This window comes from Giraffa tippelskirchi, chromosome 6, assembly GCF_054371585.1.
Source record: "Giraffa tippelskirchi isolate mGirTip1 chromosome 6, T2T-mGirTip1v1.2.pri, whole genome shotgun sequence".
NCBI lineage: Eukaryota > Metazoa > Chordata > Mammalia > Artiodactyla > Giraffidae > Giraffa > Giraffa tippelskirchi.
The window spans coordinates 13,898,451-13,923,748 of NC_137280.1; the positions used below are offsets into that span (position 1 = coordinate 13,898,451).

General features: G+C 39.3%; 1 protein-coding gene and 1 long non-coding RNA gene across 8 annotated transcripts in view; both read right to left on the reverse strand.

Moving 5' to 3' along the window:
- LOC145511619 (uncharacterized) overlaps positions 1–25,298 on the reverse strand; it is a 138,082-nt gene that overhangs the window by 95,083 nt on the left and 17,701 nt on the right. Inside the window, exon 1 of one of the 7 annotated variants that reach the window (XR_014058000.1) lies at positions 1,409–2,195. The exons of the other annotated variants lie outside the window; for them this stretch is intronic. The gene's annotated coding sequence lies outside the window, so the exon portion shown is untranslated. Of the gene's footprint in view, positions 1–1,408; positions 2,196–25,298 lie in introns of those variants that run through there. 7 annotated transcript variants of the gene reach the window in all.
- LOC145511627 (uncharacterized) lies at positions 20,681–24,523 on the reverse strand. The gene is made up of 2 exons (XR_014058012.1): positions 23,945–24,523; positions 20,681–23,086 (listed from the first exon to the last, which is right to left on the reverse strand). It is a non-coding gene; the product is annotated as an uncharacterized LOC145511627 (long non-coding RNA).

Below are 25,298 nucleotides of genomic sequence, written 5' to 3' on the forward strand. Positions count from 1 at the left end.
TTTGTTTAAAGGACAATATTCCTACTTTCCAATCAATTAGACTCTTTTAAAAAATAATTTTTGTCTATAAGTCAAAACCACAGATTTCAATGGCTTAGATGCAGAATATTTAAATTGTATAGGTGTTTATCGCCACTGGTTATTTACGTGGGCATTGCAATTTGAGTTTTGTTGTTACACTTCTTAAAGATCAAAAATCTGTTTGAAGTGTACAATATGTCCAGTTGAAACATATATTTGTTTGTTTTCTTACTTATTGATTTATTTTCCCAGTGGCTCTAATGACAGGGTCCTGATAGCTGAATCTTTCTGGTTGTGGGGAGGGGTCAGGAGTGTTACAGGGAGGAGGGTGCTAGCGCTGCATAGTAAAAAGAGCGGGGAGCCTGGATCCTGCAGAGTGCTCCTATTGGGGTAGAGAAAGTACCAAGGAGAAGAGGATACTGAAGGGAATAATGAAACAAACCCTCTTTTTCTTCTGCCTTCAAATCTGCATTTCCTATATCTAGCAGCCCTATTTCTAGAAAGCTATCATAAGCTCTGGAGTATATTGTTATGTGAAGAATAGTATGCTAGACCTATAGGAGAACACAGTATAAAAAATATATGTGCTTATATTTTTAAAATATAAATGATTATATTTTAAAACAACAAAAAGATAATCAAAAAATAAAAATAATAATGCCTACTATAAGAGAAGTAGGAAATGAGGTAGAAAAAAAAATACAAACTAGACTTTAGATGTGCCTACTTGTTTAGTAGATTTAACTGAGATCATGTAAATATTTAAATAATTTATACTTAAAGAAAAAGCAGTACTTAACAAAAAATGAAAGGAAACAAATGAACATAACTGTATTTTCAGATGAGGGCATAACTACCAGAGAGGAACTATTCTAAATGACTTAAAAACATGTAATTTGACTGACATCCCCTGTGGGATACACCCTACAGATAGAAGGGACTGTTAAAAACAAAAACTAATAAAATCTTAAAGGTTTCAAAGTGTGAACTGTCACTGTCTGAGCTGTTGTGTCTATAACTTGGGAATAAGCAAATGAGTAATTATGTGATGCTCAAATTGTCTCATAACCAACATTAATGAGAACTGGGATTATTGGTGTAGAAAAAAGAAAACAAATGAATTAGAAGAGATTAAGTAAAAATCTTATAGTCATGAATTTGAATATAAAGTATCAATATGAACAAATGACTCATTTTTTCTTTAAAACAAAAACTATATTTCCTAGCTCTATCTGATGAAAGTTCTAGAAACAAGGATCCAAAAAAAGTAGAAATAAGCACCCTAGTGCTCCAGTTGTGAACTTGAAATACTATTTCCACTAAAAGAAATAAGGGCTCATTAGAAAGGACTGGGGCTTCCCAAGCGGCTCAGTGGTAAAGAATCTACCTGCAATGCAGAAGTCACAGGAGATGCAGGTTCGATCCCTGTGCTGGGAACATCCCCTGGAGAAGGGAATGGCAACCCACTCTAGTATTCTTGCCTGGAGAATCCCACAGACAGAGGAGCCTGGCAGACTACAGTCCATGAGGTCTCAAAGAGTTGGACACGACTAAAGCCACTTAGCATGCATGCAAGCACACAAAAAGGACTAATTCTAGGGACAGTGAAGTAAAAGGTGAGCTTGGAACATCTCATCAGACAACGGAGAAGTTGTCAATGACTACAGAGTCATGTCAAGGCATCAATTTGACCAAAGATGGAACCATTGAGCATCAATATGAATAATAATGGAAAAGAATTTAAATATATCAAATATGTTGATCTCATGAGTTTGTAAAGATAGTAATGCAAAATAAAATGTATTGGTCACTGTTGAAGGATACTAGTGAACTGGTTTATCATTCTGAACACTGATAAAGAGAATCAAATGTTTATCCCGACTTTCCTATGTAAACTCTACTACTTTGTAGCCAAATAGTATTCCAACTAAGAAAGGAAGAATGAATGACAGAATTAGAATACCACCAGTCTGAAACTTCACGTGAATTTATGGATCTAGGCATTAACCATCAATGTCATCCCAAAGAGATAACATTGGTGGTTAGAATATATTTAAACCAGACATCAGGTACCTCCTGACAGAGGGACCATGTGGTCTATGAAGGGGTCCTGCCGAAAACTCCAACCTGAATCTAAGACAGCTTCAAAAATCTAATTACCACTGAGCCTCCCTGGCTGCACAGGCAGCAATGCAATGAACCAGCCCCTCCCTCTAGTAGACGGGCACAAGCCCAAAGCCCTCTGAGCCCTGCAGAAAGCCATGCAGGAACCCAGGACTGCCCCCAGCAAGCTAGGAGCAGTCCTGTGTACTCCTCAAATGGAACTGGGGCTACACTGCCAACCATGCAGGAATACTACCCTACCTTCCAGTGGGCCCACAGCTACTGGACAAGGTACAACCTTGCAGCCCACTGGGGGCCAACCTTACCAGTGCACCCATGGTAGTTGGTCCCACCACAGTAGAAAGGTGCATACAACTCACATAGAGGCACTCCCAGAGCATATAGCTCTGGTGATTTAGAGAGGAACATGCTTCTGGGCCCACAAGACTTCATCTACATAAGGCCACATCTCCAAGATTGGGAAATGTAACCAAATGTAACACGTAGAAATAAACACAGGAAGTTGGGGGAAATGAGGCAGAGAAATATGTTCCAAACAAAGAAAAAGTGAAAGCAAAAGTCGCTCAGTTGTGTTTGACTCTTTGAGACCTCATATATATAGTCCATGGAATTCTCCAGGCCAGAATAATGGAGTGGGTAGCCATTCCCTTCTCCAGGGGATCTTCCCAACCCAGGGATGGAACCAAGATCTCCCACATTCCAGCTGAGCCACAATGGAAGCCCTCCAAACATAGAAACAAGACAAAACCTCAGAAGAACTAAGTGTAGTGGAGATAAGCAACTTATCCCATAAAGATTTCAAGGTAATGATCATAAAGATGCTCACTGAACTTCAGAGAAGAATAGATGAACACAATAAGACTGTCAACAAAGAGTTAGAAAATAAAAAGAAGAAACAAACAGAGCTGAAGAATACAATAACTGAAATTTAAAATACCCTACAAGGAATCAATAGTAGATTATATAATACAGAGGAAAGGAGCAGCAATCTGGAAGACAGAGAAGTGAAAATCACCCAAGCTGAGCCAAAAAAAAAAAGAAAGAAAAAACAATTTTTAAAAAACAAAGGTCGCTTGAGACCTCTAAGACAATATCAAATGTACTAACTTTCATATTATAGTAGGCCCAGAAGGAAATAAGAAAAAGACAGAGAACATATTTGAAGAAATAATAGCTGAAAATTCCCTGACCTGGGAAAGAAAATAGACATTTAAATTCAGGAAGCACAGATAGTCACAAACAAGATGAACACAACAAGATCCACATCAAGACACACTGTAATTAAAATGTCAAAACTTAAAGATAAAAAGAGAATTTTAAAAGTAGCAACAGAAAAGCAAATAGCTCTGCACAAGGGAATGCCCATAAGATTCTTAGCTGACTTTTCAGTTGAAAATTTGCAGGCCAAAAGAGAGTAGATAAAAGGAATAATACCGTATGGCAAAAACTACTACAATATTGTAAAGTAATTAGCCCCCAACTAAAATAAATAAATTAATTTGGAAAAAAAAAAAAGGAATAATACCTGCAACCAAGAATACTCCATCTGGAAAACTTACCACTCAGATTTGAAGAAGAGATACAGAGTTTTACAGAAGAGTAAAAGCTAAAAGAGTTCCCCACCACTAAGCCAGGTTTATAAGAAATGTTAAAGAGATTTCTCTAAGCAGAAGAGCCCAGAACTAGAAATATGAAAATTATAAAAATTCACTAGTGGGACACCCCTGGTGGGACTTCCCTGGGGGTCCAGTGGTTAAAACTCCACACTCCCAATGCAGGGGGCCCAGGTTCAATTCCTGGTCAGGGAACTAGATCCCACATGCCTCAACTAAGAGTCTGCAGGCTGCAACTGAGACCCAGCACAGCCAATTAAATAAATACATAAATAAATAATTTTCTAAAAGTCACTGGTAAAGACAAACATACAGTAAAGGTAGAGGATCAACCACCTAAAAGCTGGAAGGAAGCTTAAAGACAAAGTAGTAAACTCATCCACAGTAAGTAGTTAAGGGATTCACAAAAGGATATGAAATATGATGTCACAAAGAGTAAACATGTGTTGGTGGGAGTAAAAGGGTATGGTGGTTATAATGTATTCAAACTTAATTATCAACTTAAAATAAGCTGTGTTTACCTCACGGTAATCACAAACCAAAAACTTATAAACACATCCAGACAGAAAATCAACAGAAAAGTACTAACATTAAACAATACATTAGATCAGATGGACTTAATAGATATATAAAGAACATCCCATGCCAAAACAGCAGACTGCACTCTTCAAGTATACATGAAACATTCTCCAGGATAGATTATATGCTAGGCCACAAAAAAGTCTCAATAAATTTAATAACACTAAAGTCATATCAAGCATCTTTTCCAACTTCTGGTATGAAACTAGAAGTCAACTATAAGAAAAAAAACTGCAAAAAAACAAAAACAAATACATGAGTCTAAATAATATGTTATAAACAACCCATGGGTCACTGAAGAAATCAAAGAGGAAATCAAAAAGTACCCGGAGACAAAAGAACACGGAAACACAATGATCAATAATCTATGAGATGCAGCAAAAACAGTTCTAAGAAGGAAGTTTATAGCAATACAAGTCTACCTCAGGAAATAAATAAAATCTCAAATAAATAGTTTAACCTTACACCTAAAGGAGCTAGAAAAAGAAAAACAAAGAAAACCTAGTTACAAGGAAAGAAATCATAAAAATAAAAGTAGAAATTGATTAAATAAGTACTAAAATAAACACAGAAAAGATGAATGAAACTAAGAGCTGGTTGTTTGAAAAGATAAAATTGATAAATCTTTAGCCATTCTCATCAAGAAGAAAAGATAGAGGGCCCATATAAATAATATCAGAAATAAAAGAGAGGGCTTTCATGGTAGCTCAGTGTTAAAGAATCTGCCTGCCAATTCAGGAGACGCAAGTTCAATTCCTGATCTGGGAAGATCCCACACGCCATGAAGCAACTAAGCAATGTGCTTAGTTGCACCACAACTAGAGAGCCTGTGCTCTAGACCCAGGAGCTGCAACTGTTGAGCCCATGTGCCACAACCACTGAAGCTTGTGTGCCCTAGAGACTGTGCTCCACAATAAGAGAAGCCACCACGATGAGAAGCCCACACACCTTAACTGGAGAGTAGCCCCATTCAATGCAATGAGAGAAAAGCCTACACAGCAGCGAAGACTCAGCACAGCCAAAAATAAATAAATAATTTTTTTTTTTTAAAAAGAAATGAAACAAGTTACAATTGACACCACAGAAATACAAAGAATCATAAGAGATTACTATGAACAATTATACATCAATAAAAATGGACAACCCAAAAGAAATGTGTAAATTCCTAGAAATATACAATCTTCCAAGACTGAATCAGGAATAAATAGAAAATATAAATAGGCCAATTACCAATAATTAAACTGAATCAGTAATTTTTAAAAAATCTAACAAAAAGTCCAGAACCAGATAGTTTCACACCTGAATTATACAAAACATTTAAGAAGAGTTAACATTTACCCTTCTGATGATACTCCAAAAAATTAAAGAACCCTTCTGAACTCATTAGCCAAGGCCAACATTACTCTGATACCAAAACCAGACAAAGATACCATACACATATAACAAAGATAGTATAGGTCAATATTGCAGATAAACATAGATGCAAAAATCCTCAACTAAATATTAGCAAATCAAATTCAGCAATACATTAAAAGGATCATACACCATGATCAAGTGGGGAGGGGGAGGGGAAAGTAATACTGAGAAGAAAAGACAGTCAGTAAGGTTGGATGGGATGGCCTCCCCGGCTGGATGGACATGAGTTTGAGCGAGCTCCGGGAGTTGGTGATGGACAGGGAAGCCTGGTGTGCTGCAGTCCATGGGGTCACAAAGAGTTGGACACGACTGAGTGACTGAACTGATTAAAAATTTATAGTTATATTAATTTAATCAATATTAATAATATTACTATGACTTTATTTTACACAGAAAATAGATTTTCTATTTTATCAATTTTTCTACTGAACAGAATGTGTCAATATTTTATATTGCTATCAGAATAATAAATGTTGAATTGCTAAAAGAAAAAACGGTAGTTGCAAATCAAACCCATCATCACTTTATGAGATTACTGATGACATTTAAAAACATGATGCTTCTCTTTATCCTTGAGAAACATATATTAAAATATTTAGGAATAAAAATTATATGAAATCTGAAATCTGCTTCAAATGAATGTTGGGGAAAGGAATGGGAAATAAGAAGAAATCATATTGGCCACAAAATAATCATCTTTGAAACTTGGAAATGAGTACATGGGGGTATGTCATACTTTTCTCTCTACTTTTATACGTTTCAAATTTTATTTAATGAAACATTAGTAAACTTTATACTACCCACTAATAAACAGCTGCAATCTATTGAACACATAACATGAATTCTTTCACTTGACGTTGACAGCAACTTTGTGAGTTAGGTACTATTACCATCATCTTTATTTTAGCGATAAGGAAACGGAGGCTTAGAGAAGGTCATTAACATTCTGAAGGTCCCACAGTCAGAACAAAGATTCAGTTCACCCTATTAACCACCCTCCTATAGTGGACTTTCTAAAAGACTGTATAATGCTGCTAAGTCGTGTGTCTAGTTCTGCATGAAATGAGAACAGAAGTAGTCCTTGGGGAAAGTAGGCATCTGGGTTTCAGTCATTTAAAAAAATTTTAAATCTCCAAAATACATAACAAAAAATAATCGGGAAAACAATAGCGTGTCCAACCCATGCCAGAGAGAATGTATCACTACTACTATTCACAATAAAAAGCCTATTTAAGCCAACACATTATCCCTCCCAAAAGTATTATTGAGCCTTTCAGGGAATGAAAAAGCAGGCATAATACTTGTAGGCAGGCAAAAAGACACATGGTCCTTAAGGGAATATGAATTTGAATAGAAAAATTTAAACAATGGAGAACGGTCTGCTTCTTAGATCCCCTGATGTATGAAGTTTGGTTCATTTCCAATAGCAATCACAAGATGCTGGCAGAGGCCCAGCTGGCCTGCTTGCGAGACCATCTGGAAGAAAGAAAAGTGTCGACCACACACTGGTCAGGCTGACAACAGCACTGGATTGTTTGTCCATTTTTACATTACCTGTGGAACTACCAGCAAGGTTAAAGAGGAGTGACATCAACTTCAAATCATCCACCACTTCAAAATAATTAGAGAGTCTCGTCGAGATACTAAGGGAGGCTTTTCAGAAACAGAAGGAATCGGGCTTAGAATGATTTATTACCAAGTTTTAAAAAATTAGTCTGGAGTTTACCCCTGGTCTAATTTAGGGTCAATATTATCTTCTCCCCTGAATGTAATTCAAGAAAGCTATCTTTATGATTCTGTTCATATCTAACCACCCAGACATTATGCCTCTGACTTGAATATATAGCTTTGAGGTTGAAAACTGTTATCTGTCCTCAACATTCTGTTCTAGGAGGAAATAACTTTTATACTGCAAGAAACCAGCCTAATTTTTTATTCTAAGTAACAAAGATACAATTTTCACAAGGATTTCTCAGACACCAGAGATAAAATACTTGATCATAAAAAGGTGGTTTGTAAATCCCGTTAGATTCATGGAGAGAGCGTGTGTGGTATAGATTTCCAATTGTCCTTTCTCCATTGCAAAAGATATACAACCAGGGTCACTTTATCAGTTTTACTGAATTTCAAGTATGTCACATAGTAATAAAAGGTAAAAAATTAAGACAGTAAATTCAGAATCAATCAGTGTCTAAGTCAAATAGTCTTTGTAAGAACCTTACTGAACTCCCTGGTGGTCCAGTGGTTAGGGCTCCGCACCTTCACTGCCTATGGAGTGTGTTCAATCCCTGGTTGGGGAACTAAGATCCCATAAGCTGTGTGGCATGGCCAGAAATAATAATAATTATAATTTTTTAAATAGTGAAATAAATTAAAAACCCACTTAGATTATCTAATAATGCCCAAAGGGGTTAAGAAAGAAAGAACAATAGAAACTGAGAAAATATACAGTAGCATGCTGCTGCTGCTGCTAAGTCGCTTCAGTCGTGTCCGACTCTGTGCGACCCCATGGACGGCAGCTCACCAGGCTCCATCGTCCCTAGGATTCTCCAGGCAAGATTACTGGAGTGGGTTGCCATTTCCTTCTCCAGTGCATGAAAGGGAAAAGTGAAAGTGAAGTTGCTCAGTCGTATCTGACTCCAAGCGACCCCATGGACTGTAGCCTACCACGCTCCTCCATCCATGGGATTTTCTAGGCAAGAGTACTGGAGTGAGGTGCCATTGCCTTCTCCGATACAGTAGCATAAATGTAGGTAAATAAGGACATCTAAAATTATCACAGTATATTTTCTACTTTATCAATGTTTTCCACCAAAGAGAGTATGTCAATATTTTATATGCAGCTGGAGGAATAATAGACATTGAATTGTTATTGTTAAAAGAAAAGAACTATAACAGCAAATCAAGTTCACCATCACTCTATGGGATTACTGATAATGTAGGTGCTGTCTTCTTTATTTTCAATTTCTAAAAAACACTTATTTATCACTCACATAACTCTCTTTCATACCACAGGAAATGTACATTACATACATTTCCTATAGCAATGCAGATTACATATTTATTCATTCACTTAAAAATATAGCAATAAACTTGACAAGCCACTATATTATACGCCAAGCACTGTGCTAGTCCCAGGGAATACAACTATGAATAAAGTGGTCCCTGTCTACCTGAAGCTCTAGGAGAGAGAAACTACTCAACAGACAATTAGACAGTAATAGACATTAGGAACAAATGTAATTACAATTCTGATGACTCTCAGAAAGCAAAGTATAGGGTGCTTTGAGAGAGTGTAAAAATGGAACCTAAATGTAAACATTTATTTTACCAGAAAACTCACCAAGATACTTAGTATTGGGAGAATATCCTTGTTGCCTCCCAAATTTTCCAACCTATCTTGCAAGCCTGCAATTAGACAGAGTCATGAGATTGGTTCTGACCAGTGGCCTGGGAGGAGAAATATGTCACTTCCAGGAGGAAGTATATGAGACAGTGTCACCTTCCAGCTCTTTCCTCCCCAGCCATGAAGGTCATGGAGGTCACATGTTGAGATGAAGTTTCACAAGATACGAGCAGCCTGGAGTTGCAGGTCACAACAGAAGACAGGTACCCTGGAAAGTCACCAATTTCATCAAACTTCCTTTGATAAAGTCATTGTGCAAAGCCACTGAGATTTTGAAGTTCATTCATTACTACAATGTAACTATTGTTCCTTGGCCATATCCTGATAGAAATTATGCTTCAAAAAACCAACAAAACAATAAATCAAGTCCTGATTTGTAGCATTTGCAGATTTTGTGGTCTAAATTTCCAAGAAAGAGCCATGCCCAATTTCAAGCTACCAATGTGACATCCAGGTACATGGAGAATAGAGTTGAGTTAAAAAGAGACGTACTACTAGCGCACTGTTATCTAATTCTTCACCACAGGGACATAACGGACATAAATAAGCTCGAGAGTATAAATAATGGTATATTGTAGTGTAATATGTACGAAGCAAGGAACTTTGAATATTTATTATCTTTGTTTTAACACAATTTAGTTATACATAAGTTTTTAATAGTTAACTGTTTAACAACTCACAAAATTTTTGAAATATACATTATTTTTCATATTCTTTTCCATTATGGGTTATTACAGTTTGCTAAAGTCCCTTTAGCAGCAGGAAAATCCTTTTATTCAAAAGTTGAAGTTAAATGACTAAAAGTGTCTTTAAAAAACACAGTGATGGAAATGGTACCTAGTAGGGATAGGCATGCAGTCTGTCAACAAACAGTAAGAATAACATACGAGATCCTTTCTTAATTGACAACTTGAAGAGAACATGAAGGCTTCTGAAAGGGAGAAGAAAGTCACCCACAAAGAGCTAAAGTTGGACATCTTCACCATCTTACCTGGACAAACAGATGTTAATGGGGTACCTTGGTCTCTAGAGCTGTAGACCTTTACATCATGACTTGAGAACACAGCATCTGTATGACTTGGGCCTTTATTTTTTTTTAACATAATCCATCATAATAAAGGAATATCAGAAGATCCATGAAACACTAAAAAAACTTACTTGCAGAAATTTGGACAAATTCCCATCCCACTAAGAATTGAGGTGCTTTTTATTATTTTTTTCTCACATTGCATTGCAATGATTTGTGTATATTTTTGCTTCACAGGAAAATGGATTCTATTTTATTTATGTTTCTATATGTGACACAAAAGTATCAGCACAGGGCTTCCCTGGTGGTCCAGTGATTAAGAATCCACCTGTTAATGCAGGGGATGCAGGTTCGATCCCTGGTCCAGGAAGATTCCACATGCCGTGCAGTAACTAAGCCAGTGTGCCACAACTACTGAGTCCACTTGCCTAGAGCCTGTGCTCTATAACAAGAGAAGCCACTGCAATGAGAAGCCCACACACCACAACAAAGAGTAGCCCTTGCTCAGCCCAACTAGAGAAAGCCCACACACAGCAACAAAAACCCAGTACAGCCTAAATTAATAAATAAATGAATATTAAAAGGAAAAAAAAAGGATCAGCACAGAAAAGGGACTAAAAAAGAGGATCAAGGAATAAGTGGGGGAAAGTACATTGCATGCTTTTTGTTTGAGATCTTCAGACCTTCACTCCAGCTTCACTCTCTTCTCTCTGAAGCCCCAAGGATCATTCATTCTCCTATTCTTCTGTTCACAGGAAACTATCTCACTGGTAAATAACTCAAGACAAATGTTCAAGAGGCCTCTCTGCCCTCACTTCCTCCATGCTTTAACACCTGCCCTTCACTAGTCTCACTGTTTCCCAATCATAATTTTTTTTTAGAACAACAGCTGTATCCTATTCAGCCATGTACTGGTAAGTGTATAACAATCAGCTCTCAGGGCTGGGAAGTCAAATGATTTGTAGCATTTACCAATTTCTGGTGTAAACTGGTATAAATACGTTCACCATGACTGATTTCTAGCTACCAGTGTGACTTCACTGAACACAGATTTGAGAAGAGATGTACATATAGTCACATACGGATGTGTGTTGGACTGTAAAGAAAGCTGAGTGCCGAAGAATTGATACTTTTGAACTGTGGTGTTGGAGAAGACTCTTGAGATTCCCTTGGACTGCAAGGAGAGCCACTCAGTCAATCCTAAAGGAAATCAGTCCTGAATATTCGTTGGAAGGACTGATGCTGAAGCTGAAACTCCAATAGTTTGGCCACCTGATGTGAAGAACTGACTCATCTGAAAAGACCCTGATGCTGGGAAAGATTGAAGGCAGGAGGGGAAGGGGACGACAGAGGATAAAATGGTTGGATGGCATCACTGACTCAATGGACATGAGTTTGAAAAGCACCAGCAGTTAGTGATAGACAGGGAAGCCTGGCATGCTGCAGTTCGTGAGGTCGCAAAGAGTCAGACATGGCTGAGCGACTGAACTGAACTGTACATACAGTATATGCCCTCACAACCAACTTCAGCTCCCCACTGATTCACGTCTCATCAATCAGTTTTACTTATCAGTATGACCTTGGAGTTGGACAGAGCTGGAGTCTAGATCCAACGCTACCACTGGGTGACTTTGGATGCCTTATTTAACCTCTCTAAGCTTCCATTTCTTTATCCATAAACTGGAAATAAAAGCAGCTACTTTATAGTTCTTGAGTGTTAAAAATGAGATAAAATATGTGGTAAAGCACTTACCACAGTGACTAACACTTCGTAGGTGCTTAAATATCAGCTATCATTATTTTTATTAATCTCCTACCCTTGAAGGGTCACCATTCAGTGTTTCCACGGATCATCAGGACACCACCTTTGTCATCTGCACAGCCTGCCAGTTGTCACAGGCAACCCCACCCTATCTGACCTACTGTACAAATATTTGCCTAAGCATTAGTATACTAAAATCCAGCTCTATTTTAGTATGCCAAAATTTTTCTTTTCAAACTGGTAGGAGATAGGTCTGAAATATCAAGAATGGAACTGATTTACTTCCATAACAGGAAGAAAGAGATGGAGCCTGCGTTTTTCAAGTACCTACTTTGGCTCACAAGGCACTGTGCTAGGGATTTTGTTTGTTCCCTTGTTTAATCCTCACAAAATCCAGGAGATATTAAATCTTAGTCTCATTTCAATGGATGAGAAGACCTGGACTCAAAGGGATTAAGTAAGTTGCCCGAAGTCACACAGCCAGTGGTACAGAGCCAGGATTCTTCTGGCAGATGCTGAAGCCACTCTTTGCCCTGTACCATGGTGTTAACCTCTTCCAGAACACTCAAGTGGTGAGATGACAGGCTAAAGTCCTATGAGACTGCATCAGTTGCCACAGCTTACAAGTAGCAAATGGATTAGACATGTAAGAGTACATTTAGCCTGCATGTAACAGAAACTCAATTACAGTGTCTTAAAGAAAGGCTCTTTCTCATGAAATGAGAAGTCCAAAAGGATGTAGACTAGGCCTCATGCATTTATTCAAGGAGATCATCAAGATCTCCACCTCCTTTAGCCTTCTGCTCAGTTTTCAGCATGTGACTTTCTTCATGGTCATATGAGGGCTACCCCATCTCCAGGTAGTACATCTACTTCCCAGAAAGGAAGAAGTAAGAAGACGCAAATTTTCTAAGTGTGCTCTTTTTTCCATAAGGAAAATACTCCCTTTCCCAGAACCCTCACCTGTAGCCTTCTGTTTATATTTCATTGGCCAGAATTAGGTCACGAGGCCACCCCTAGTTGAGAAGGATCCAGGGAATTTTGTCTTTTTAACTGGATACGGTAAGGATCTAACACAGCTGGGTTTCTGTTACAAAGGGAAAAGAAGAGAATGGATATCAGGAAAGAGAACAGACAGCTTGATCTCCAGTGATCCCCAGAGCAGTCTGCAGTTTTTCAGGGTTGAAAGGAGAAAGAACAGCAGCATATAGAATCTTTGAGATCATTAGTCTAGTTCAACTTCTTGCCTAATGAAGGAGTTACTTCTACAGCTTCTCTAATATATGGTCACCCAGCTTCACAGTGTAGTAGACACAACACAGTGGTGTCTGGATGCTTGACTATTATACGAGAGAGAATAGGACTTTAGGCCCTAGCAATAAACTGATTACAGAATTATGGTCAACAGTCCAACTGGACAGCAAAGGGGAGTATTAGAGTCAAGATGAGAAAGTGCTGGGGTCAGTGAGTTCCAATTATGCAGTAAAAAGATTTCCATCTTCCTAAATCAGCTGATGAAAAGTGGAAACAAATTGAAAAAGGCTGAAAACTAAAAGATGCCTAAGGGACACATGATGAAAGGCATAGACTGGCCCCCACTGACACAGCAGACAAATCTACTGCAAGAAGAAGCTCAGCATGTGAACCCATGGCTTGGGTAGAATTATCCTGGTTACATAGCATGTAGGTCCTGACCTGATTATTTAATGCATTATTATATCTAACTCAATGGTTCTCAACGGAGAAGGCAATGGCACCCCACTCCAGTACTCTTGCCTGGAAATCCCATGGACGGAGGAGCCTGGTAGGCTACAGTCCATGGGGTCGCTAAGAGTCGGACACGACTGAGCGACTTCACTTTCACTTTTCCCTTTCATGCACTGGAGAAGGAAATGGCAACCCACTCCAGTATTCTTGCCTGGAGAATCCCAGGGACGGCAGAGCCTGGTGGGCTGCCGTCTATGGGGTCGCACAGAGTCGGACACGACTGAAGCGACTTGGCGGCAGCAGCAATGGTTCTCAAAGTGTGGTCTGGGGCTGTCTGAGACACTTTCAGGAGGATTTAAGGTCAAAACTATCTTTGTAATAAAACTAATAAGTTCTTGCCTTTCCTCTCTCATTCTCTTATTAGTATACAGTGAAGTATTCCAGAAGATACATGACCTGCGATATCACTGCAGAAACAGATATGAGAATCCAATTTTTCCTAATTAAGGCAGACACTTAAAAGATTTACAAAAATGTAAAACAATGCCTTCTCACTATATTTCTTCTCACTCTTCTCACTATATTTCTTTGGCATATCCCCATGTAGCATGTGGGACTGAACGCATATCCCTTGAATTCCAAGTGCAGAGTCTTAACCACTGGGTGTCCAAAGAAGTCCCTCAAATTTTTTAAGGAATTTTTTGGACTTCTCTGCTGGTCCAGTGGTTAAGAATTTGCCTGCCAAGGTAGGGGACACAGGTTGGATCCCTGGTCTGAGAAGATTCCACAAGTCACATGGGCAACTAAGCCCGTGCCATAAGTAATGAAGCCCATACACCCTCGAGCCAATGATCTGCAACAAGAGAAGCTACCACAATGAGAAGCCTGTGCACCACAACTAGGGAGTCGTCCACGCTCACCACAACTAGAGAAAGCCCGTGTGCAGCAACAAAGACCCAGCCCAGCCAAAAATAAATATTTTTTAAAATTTGTTTTATGCTTTGGAAAAAATAGTTTTTCCCATAAAAACTGTGTTATTTCCATTAACATGTAATGGGTTTATTATTGTTGTTTTTAAGTGAATCTATAACTTCTTAAAATTTCTCACATTTAATTTATATTATGGTGAATATTGATAGCAATAACCACGTAAACAAAATCCCTTTGGGGTTCTCAATAAATTTTTAAGAGTATAAGAAGGTCCTGACACCAAAAATTTGAGAACCACTGACATAATTTATAATACAATGGGGGTGTTTGAGAACCAGAACCGCAGCCCAAAGGAAGGAGTAAATATGCTCACTGGGTAAGTGATATGAAAGTACTAAGAAGGCATGGAATTTGAATGCCTTGAAATGAATGAATTGAAAAAAAATGTGAAGTAAAGAAACCCATTGTTAATTCTTTTGTGTTAAGTTTAGGAATAAGTTTTATAAACATCAAGAAAATCTTGGTGTATTTGCATTTAAGGTCTTTGAAATGTTTAAGAGAATCTGACATATTACAGAAACTGACATATTAGCAGTATGAGTTACTGAAATTTTCCACCTGTCTTTTTTTACTTATTTTAGAAAATGTAACAATTTGTTTGCATTTATAAACAGTATTTAAACACTTGAGATATACTACATTTAGAAGTCTGTACTTAAATCTGTTCAGGCTGCTATAACAAAAATAGAATAGACTGGGTAGCTTATAAACAACAGACACTTATTTCTCAAAGATCTTTAGGTCAGGAAGTTCAAGATTAAGGTGTCAGCAAATTAGCTGGTCCGATGAGAGACCACTTCCTGGTTTGTAAATAGACAACCTTTTGCTGAGTCCTTACAGATGGAAGGGGTAAGGGGACCCTTGGGCCCCCTTTAAAAGGGCACTAATCTCATTCATGAGGGTTCTGCCTTCATAACCTAATCACCTCCTAAAAGCCCACCTCCTAATACCTTCACCTTGGGGGTTAGGATTTCAACATATGAATTATTTGGTGGGGGGAGAGGGGTAACAAATATTCAAGACATAGCATGTATATTAATTTAATGTATATAGATTTACAACAGGTGCTTAAATGCTTAGAAAGATTTTTGTTTGAAACCTAACAAGTAAATTGCCCTGCATTTGTACTATTTGAGATATTCAGATATGCAATAATTGATACCAAGACCACACTTCTTTTTTTCTCATTTTAACAAATCTGCAACCTGAGTGTGACTTACAAGCAATGTGATAAGATAGTATTGGCATTATTTTTCCTCATGAAACTACGTGAAATAATGGTGCATCTCACAATCGATGGCATCTTAGATTTGATGTTATGGAATTAAACTTGTAATAGTAGTTTGAAATGTCTCAGGAAACTCAATAAACTAGTTCTATTTAGGAGAATTTAACTTGTTGAATTCGTAAATTAATGGAACATTGACTTAAAAAGCAAGAGAAAGCAATTTTTCTTGACCTTTACAAAAATTCACAAGATTTATTAATAACAAATGGCTTCAGAAGCTTAAGAAGATCAAATTTTCCCAATTTACATTATTTAAATACAAGCAAATGTGGATAGTATTTTCCTGCATGATAGCACCCTAGGTACAAACTGAAAGGATGTCACAGAGTGGCACACAGAATGAGGGGAAATTTTCAGTTGATATTTTTTCTCAGTATCCAGTTTAAAATATATTATTCCATATATATGCCTAAACCATTGTAAGCAATTTATCAATACCTTTCTCAGTGCTGAACTTTGAAGTTAATCTATAGGTTAATTGTTATCAGCTTTATACAAATTCATGAACTTTATTCCAAAACAAAAATGTTCAGCACAAGAAGCCCATCTGCACTGGACTATCTATCATGGTGTTTTCAGAGGTAGTATTTTTATCTTAAAAGACTTGCCATTGTAAGCACTGCTGAGACAGAGGAAGTTCATCTTATTAGAGAAAACACTCTGACTCTAATGGTATTACCTGAGAAAGCAATAAGTGTGCAAGTGAGAGAACATTGTGTTTAAACCCCTCAACTTGCCCAGGGTGAATGTTACCCACCATTCAAGTGATCAAGCTTGAATCCTTCTCTGTTTCCATATCTAATCCGGAACCAAAGTTTGGTTCTTCCTTCGATGTAGAATGGAGCCTTTCACATGATGTGAAACTTTGGATCTTCTTTTCACATGTTACACTGTAAGATGTTGGCATCCAGAGTGGAGTGGGGCTCATATCTAACCCCTCCCACCTCACTCCCCACCCTCACCCCCTCCCAAGCCAATTCTCACTGCCACAATTATACAGTCCAGCCTTTCTTCTTTCCCATGAAATGTGTTCTAAATATGGAAACATTTAGAACTTCAAAACCTAAATATGAAAGGCAGAACTCTCTCTTGATTACTGCAGGATTTAATTTAAATAAAAAGCTAGCTTAGGACTTCCGTGGTGGTCCAGTGGTTGAGAATCCGCTTGCCAATGCAGACGACATGGGTTTGATCTCTTGTCCAGGAAGATTCCACATGCCAAGGAGCAACTAAGACTGTGTGCCACAACTACTGAGCCCAAGCTCTAGAGCCCACAAGTCACAATTACTGAAGCCTATACACCTAGAGTCCACACTCGGCAACAAGAGAAGCCACCACAATGAGAAGCCCATACGCCACAACTAGAGAGTAGCCGGCACTTACTGCCACTAGAGAAAGCCTGCACACAGCAACAAAGATCCCGAGAAGCCAAAAATAAAAATTAATTAAAAAAAAAAAAAAAAGCTAGTTTTGCTTTTTTGAAGGTAGTATCTTTTGTCTTCAACAGATTGCTGAAGAACTGTTGCAGGAAGGGGGACCCTTTCCAGGGCTTTTGTCTAACACTCAGAAATGAATTCTCTGAGGAGACACACAAGCTGACAAAGCAAGAGACTTTATTGAGAAGGGGCACCTGGGCGGAGAACAGGAGGGTAAGGGAACCCAGGAGAACTGCTCGGCCACGTGGCTCGAAGTCTCGGGTTTTATGGAGATGGAATGAGTTTCCAGGTTGTCTCTGGCCAATCATTCTGACTCAGGGTCCCTCCTGGTGGAGCACACGTTGCTCAGCCAAGATGGACGCCAGCAAGAAGGATTCTGGGAGGTGGTAGTACATGTGGTGTCTCCTTTTGACCTTTCCCGAACTCTTCTGGTGGGTGCTGGCTTATGAGTTCTGTGTTCCTTACCAGCACCTCCTGTTGTAAAATAACTCACACAAATGGTTACTGTGGTGCCTGGCCAGGGAGGGCGGTTTCAGTCAATGTTTGCCCTAACAAAACTACTGCAGAATATGCATGTGGAAATTCTAACTTAAGAATTCTGCAATTGTTTTTCAGTGCCTAATCGCTGGTCTCTGCTTGAGTGCCAGTCCTTCCAGTGTCCATCAGATGCCCCTCCTGAGGCCATCAGAGTAGACCCTGGGGCTGCCCACACAGGTTTTCTTAGAATGACCAGCTCAGCCTCTAAGGCCAGCACCAGAAACTCCCAAGGGGGCCTTCACAGCCAATCAGCTGTTCCTTCTGGCTCTGTTTCAGTCTCAAACCGTGCTCTATTTAAAGGGCTGAAAGTTAAAACCGAGCCAAAGAAATAGCTAGGAGGTGACAACAGCTAGGCCCACAAGGCTTTAAATAGAGTGAGACACGGCATAAGAAGTCTCCCTAGAGTGTTCCTTCACAGTAAAAGGGACCTGTCACGAAAGTCGCTCCCTGTATACCACTCATGACTGCACTGGAGCCAAAGGCAGGGTTGCAGTCCAGTGAAGAAAAAGGTGGGCTAGTAGCGCTTCCATTTGACAGGAGACAGAGCTCTGTCATTATAAACTAGAGAAAATACCATTTGGTATGCAGAGAAAAAGACATTTCACAAAACAAATGGGAGGCATGTATCTATTGGTCAATTATGATTTCATCTTACTCTAGGAACTGTTGAACTTCAGATAAGTGATTCTTCACCACAGGAAACTTTATTATTAATAGCTCCTAAAGAGTCCTTCAACAGCAGGGCTAGGCAGCTCCTAAATGTGTGAAATAAGGTGGAAAATAAGAGTTGACTGGCAAGTTTGGCCCCACCTAAAGATATTCAAACTTTAAAATATTTAAAAACACTGAACCGTCCTTGACAAAACCAAAATACAGCTGTAAGCAATTCTGGCACACATACGCAGGCTTGTCTTGCTGGCTCTCAAGTTAAGTAAAGAGATTATAGAAAGTCAACAAAGGTTTAGAAACACCCTTTTAAATATGAGGTTAAATTTTAGACAACATGACTCCCTGATGTGAAAGATGAGGTGATACACTCCTGCTATTTCTACTGCCCACACTTTCCCTCATTCCATTTTTCAGTGCTTATAATACATTTTGCTTTGCCAGGTTATTAACCATCACATTGTGTTCTGTAATAGTGGTCCTTCTAGTTATTCAGCCTTTGCTCTTTTTAAAAACAGATCCAGTGCCCATTTCTGGTTTTTGTTCTTGTTACCAATTTTTAATTCTTGAGCTTCATTCGCTTCTTGGGCTGAATTTCAACATCAAGTGACTTTTCCTTTGTCACTTTGTTCAAGGACCCCCAGGTTTTATATTTCTTACACACTAGATTCTAAACCCTATTTTCCCTGTGTTTTTCATGCTTGAGAAAACCTACTTGCTAACTTTATACCCAGTGGTTCAGCTGGGTCACAGTCTCTTTTCCTCAGAAGTTTATAAATATTGTGGCGTTGCAACATGCCCTTGAATATTGCTGAGAAGTCTAATGCAAGCCAAATTTTCATTATAGGTGACTTATTTTTTCTTCCTAAACAGCTAAAAATTTATTTTCTTATCCTTGAATGTCAGGCTTCCCTGATAGCTCAGTTGGTAAAGAATCTGCCTGCAACATAGGAGACCCGGGTTCAATTCCTGGGTTGGGAAGATCCCCTGGAGAAGGGATAGGCTACCTGCTCCAGTGTTCTTGGGCTTCCCTTGTGGCTCAGTTGGTAAAGAATCTGCCCGCAATGCGGGAGACCTGGATTTGATCCCCGGATTGGGAAGATCCCCTGGAGAAGGGAAAAGTTACCCATTCCAGTATTCTGGCCTGGAGAATTCCATGGACAGTCCATGAGGTCCCAAAGAGTTGGACATGACTGAGTGACTTTCAGTTTCACTTTCATCCTTGAAAGTCAATAAATAGCTTAACATATGTCTTGATGTTCATGATGCTGTATCAATTTTTTCTAGCATACAATGTGCCCTCATATCTAAGAATTCAGTTTTTTTAATTTCAGAGAAAGTTTATTTCTTAAGTATGTAGCTCCTTTTATTATTCCATCCAGTGTCTGTGTTGGATGGTCTCTGACCTCCATATTGCTTGTCTTTTACGTATTTTAATCTTTGTCCTTTTTTCTCTGCATTCACAGGTTATTACAAGCATTTCCTCCACATCACTAATTTTATTTTCACTCACTGTCCATCCTGTTCCTTGCTCTTCGTAAATTATTTATTAACTGTATTATGGTGCTCTGTGGGGTCTCAGCAGAGAAGGCAATGGCACCCCACTCCAGTACTCTTGCCTGGAAAATCCCATGGACAGAGGAGCCTGGTAGGCTGCAGTCCATGGGGTCTCGAAGAGTCGGACACGACTGAGAGACTTCACTTTCACTTTTCACTTTCATGCATTGAAGAAGGAAATGGCAACCCACTCCAGTGTTCTTGACTGGAGAATCCCAGGGACGGGGGAGCCTGGTGGGCTGCCGTCTATGGGGCCGCAGAGAGTCGGACACGACTGAAGTGACTTAGCAGCAGCAGCAGCAGTGGGGTCTCAGTTTCTTTAGTGCAGAAATTTCACTTTATTCTGTTCTTTTATTACCTCATTTGAGGGCCTTAGTTTTATAAAATAATAGTATTATAAAGTTCCTCTACACCTTAAAGCACTCCCAGTGAATCTTTTTTTTGTTTAGAGAGGGTATATCTTTATTTAAAAAACCCCTTCTCCCCCTTAAAACTTCTATCTTTTTATACCAGGTTCTGTTCTTTTTCTTCTCTTTATCTTTTCTTCCTTCTTTTTGCCTAATGAGTTTGCTTACTGGTCATTGCATTCCTTTTCATTTTTCACTGGACAGCAGTGTCCTAAAGTCCTATCTACTCTGTTCTAATGCTTCCACCATATTTAGGACCAATCAGTCTGCCCCGTTTGGAGCGAATTTAATGTGTGGAGTTGCTTTCAATCCAAGTGTTTCTAGCCTGAGGGCACAGTGGGAGATGAGTGAGCATCCGGGTCAGGAGAAGCCTTCTCCTGTGAAGTCCAGTTAAATATCTTGCACCAGTGTCTACCCCACACAGTGTATATTTCTCTCATTCATCCAGCTCCCCACAGAAACCTGAAGATTCAGATGACATGGAGGCCTTCCTAAGGAGTAAGTAGGGTTGGCAACACGTGGGGCATTTTCCTCTCCTTTTCTCGGGGCTACCTACAAACTCTCTAAGACTGCTTTTGTCCAATCAGAAGGCATTAACAAAAATTATCAGTTTTATTATTACTATTCCTGTGAGTATGAAAAAAAGATCTACCCCAAAACCTCTCACATTCTCCTTAGCCATCTTTTTTGAAGCTTATTATGTAAAATTGTTCTCCTTCATTTGGATGCCATTCGTTCATAAATTGTTGTCTTCGTTTTTTTCACTATTTCTGGTCATTAGTTTTGGAGAAAGATTGTTTAATATGGATTTGTCTTGCCATTGTATTCAGATGTCAGTTTGCCCTATTTTCAGATCTTATAAGCCTATGATAATGTATGAACAGAAAATATCCAGAGAAATATTGCTGATACTTAATTGTTAAAAAATAAAAACTTTTGGTCAGTCTACTTATCGCTGTTGGTCAGACTATTTATATGCTCTAAACTTCTAAGACTGCAACTGTATGATAGCAAAGAGGCACAGACTTCAGCTTCCAAGCCCTGGAGTCCCACAGGCCTGTGTTCAAAATCTCAACTCGGCTACTCACTGGCCGTGGGATAGTGAGAAAGTTACGTAAAGCCTGTTTATCATCTTAATCTGGTGATAAAAAGGGGATGATAATAAGAATATCTACTTCATCAATTGCAAGGATGAAATACTTCACATTAAGTGTTTATCACAGTGCCTGGCACTGAACCGTCTACTTTGTAAGTTCTATGTGAGTCTTCTCATTTCCACAGAAGAAAGGAGATGTAGATGTATGATGCAGCCTGAAGGCAATGGCACCCCACTCCAGTACTCTTGCCTGGAAAATCCCATGGACGGAGGAGCCTGGTAGGCTACAGTCCATGGGGTCGCTAAGAGTCGGACACGACTGAGCAACTTCACTTTCACTTTTCCCTTTCATGCACTGGAGAAGGAAATGGCAACCCACTCCAGTATTCTTGCCTGGAGAATCCTAGGGACGGTGGAGCCTGGTGGGCTGCCGTCTATGGGGTCGCACAGAGTCGGACACGACTGAAGCGACTTAGCAGTAGCAGCATACAATAGGAATTTTTTTAATTGAAAGGAACCTTAAAGGTTATCTTATCTAAACCTCTGTTATAAAAAATGAATTAAGATCATGAGAAATTACATCAGAAATAATATTATACCTATTCCCAAATACCCTGATTAGTCTCTTGGTCAATAGATATGAATGTTCTGAAGGTGCATTTCTCATTGTAAATTATTAACTAGGTATCTTACCCACTAAAAACACAACAAAATCATTTTGGCAAGACCTGTGATAACTACTGAGGAACTCTGGATTTAGGTCCAGTGAACTTTCTATTGATTGACAGCTTATCTTACATTATTAAAGGAACTACCTTTAATCCATGAAGGTTTATAAAAATATTTGCACATAAATAAATGTAGTTTTTTACTTTTTTAGTTTGGGTAAAGAGACATAACAGTAAAGTTTTATACTATTCACAAGATATAGGTCTGTCATAGAGACACACTAAGCTCATCCAAAGCTTGATCTTGGCCATACCCATGATAAAAGTTTTACCCAAATTCATAATTATCAAAATATACCTTTTTAAAGATTATGGTGTCAAAAATGCAGTGATGTAACTAGCTAAAAGAAACTATGAATTCTTGGAGGAAAAATATTTAATATATTAAGCCACTACCATCATAATGTATGATGTTTCCAGCCCAGACATTCTATGCCTAAAAGAGGTCAGAGCAGGATAAGCCCTGGAGAATGTTTCACTGGATGAAACTTGTGTGCCATTCCTACTTTTCTGAGGCACAGTCACCAGTAGTCATCTTTATACAATGCAGTCTCCAGACCCTGCCCTCCTTAGCTTTGTTGTTATTGTTCAATTACTAAGTCGTGTCCAACTCTAGGTAACCCCATGGACTGCAGCATGCCAGGCTCCTCTGTCTTCCACTATCTCCCGGAGTTTGCTCAAATTTATGTTCACTGAGTCAGTGATACTATTCAACCATCTCATCCTCTGCCACCCCCTTCTCCTTTTGCCTTCTGTCTTTCCCAGCATCCAGTTCTTTTCCAATGAGTCGGCTCTTCAAAGTCAAGAGGCCAAAGTATTGGAGCTTCAGCATCAGTCCTTTCAACGAATATTCAGGGTTGATTTCCTTTAGGACTGACTGGTTTGATGAAACCAGTCAATCTTAAAGGAAACCAACGCTGAATATTCACTGGAAGGACTGAGGCTGAAGCTGAAGCTCCAATACTTTGGCCACCTGACGCAAACAACTGACTCATTTGAAAAGACCCTGATGCCGGGAAAGATTGAAGACAGAAGGAGAAGGGGACGACAGAGGATGAGATGGTTGGATGGCATCACCGACTCGATGGACATGAGTTTGAGCGAGCTCTGGGAGTTGGTGATGGACAGGGAGGCCTGGTGTGCTGCAGTTCATGGGGTGTCAGAGAGTCGGACACAACTGAACGACTGAAGAAGTCACCATCTGCAGTGATTTTGGAGCCCAAGAAAATAAAATCTGTCACTGCTTCCACTTTTTCCCCTTCCATTTGCCATGAAGTGATGGAATCATCAGATGCCATGATCTTAGTTTTTAGAATGCTGAGTTTTAAGCCTGCTTTTTCACTTTCCTTTTTCACCCTCATCAAGAGGCTCTTTAGTTCCTCTTCGCTTTCTGCCATTAGAGTGGTATCATCTGCATATCTGAGGTTGTTGGTATTCCTCCTAGAAATCTTTATTTCAGCTTGTGATTCATCCAGCCCAGCATTTGCATGATATACTCTGCATAATTTAGCTTATCACCCTCAAAACAGCCAATGGTCATTCAGGCTGTATTGTTGCCAAAATACTTATTCAAGCTTCTCTTACCCTCTGCCAACCAGGTAATGGGATAAACAAGTCAGTTATAACTGGTTATGAGCTAAAGGATTAGACCAGTGGTACAATATCCCACTGCCTTCCCTTCCCAGAAAACATATTCACAGACAATATCTTCACTGCTATGGCTTAACCTAAAGGAACGCCTTCAAGTGGTAAAAAAAGAAAGAAAAAAAAAAATCCATGCCACAGAAGCCAGAAGGAAGTTATGGCATCTCATAGCTGTCAGAGGTCCCTAGGGGCTGTCCTAGACTACTAAATGAAATGTGTCCTGTAAGACTTGGAGGACTCCTCACAGAAGCCCAAGCGTATGGCGACTTAGTCATGGTCTGGTATCAAACATCTCAAGCCATCGTGACTCTGGTGCTTCAGGAGATGGCCCACACAGGTCATTCGCTCACCACCTGCTGGGCTTCTGAGGTCTCAAAGGGACCAGATCAGGGAAGCATCACGTGAGTCTTCTCCCTACTGACCTTCCTAATCACCCTTTTCTCTTGTCTAATTGGGAAAGTAGCCCCCTGCGTCCTGGCACTTGACTTGCTCGCAGGCTGCTCTCTTCTTCCCCTTCCCAGAGAGGCACACAGAACCACAGCCGAGCACTGGCCAGGAGACCAGGGCGTGCGGCTTCCCTCCAGAGCAGCTCTGCTTAAGGTGGATGCTGATGACGCCTGACGACAGTGCACAAAGTCAAGGGATTTTCTATGGTTCAACAGAGAAGCCCCAGCTGGTGAAACCCACCACACTATCCTCCTAGGACTGAAACGTGGCTACTTAAAGCATTTGGCTTACCTGGTAACACTGATTATCTCACAATATTTCAGGACAAACGACAGCCAGAATGTCCCATACGGGGAGGTTGTTAATGGTTTTCATACCAAGTGTGCTTCCCTAAATAAACTCAAAGACCAAATCTTTGAAAGTCAAATTTTCAAGTTAGAAGGAGTGCACCCATTGCTGAGACCCATAAAATATATAAAATAGCTAATTAAACTTCATCTTTCAGACTCAGTTTTTGACATACTTTCAACATTTGCTTATGACGTATAATTTTGCTTTTTTCCTCCACAGATGAACTCACAGTCCACCAGCTTAGTCCAATGAGCACTCAGTTGACTAAAGTGTCACAACTTTCGGCATGCCACATCTATCTTCTCAGAAAGAGAGATTTTCTTTCTATCTATTTTCTTCTTAAGAAGAAAAACCTGAAGTTTTAGCCTGTAAAACCTGTAGCTAAGTTTGGCCATATGACTAAGTTCTGGTCAACAGACTGTGAGCAGAAGTGACATGCAATTTCTGGTTGTGCCCCTTAAAGATTATCTTTTTTCTTTAATTTATTTGGCTGTGC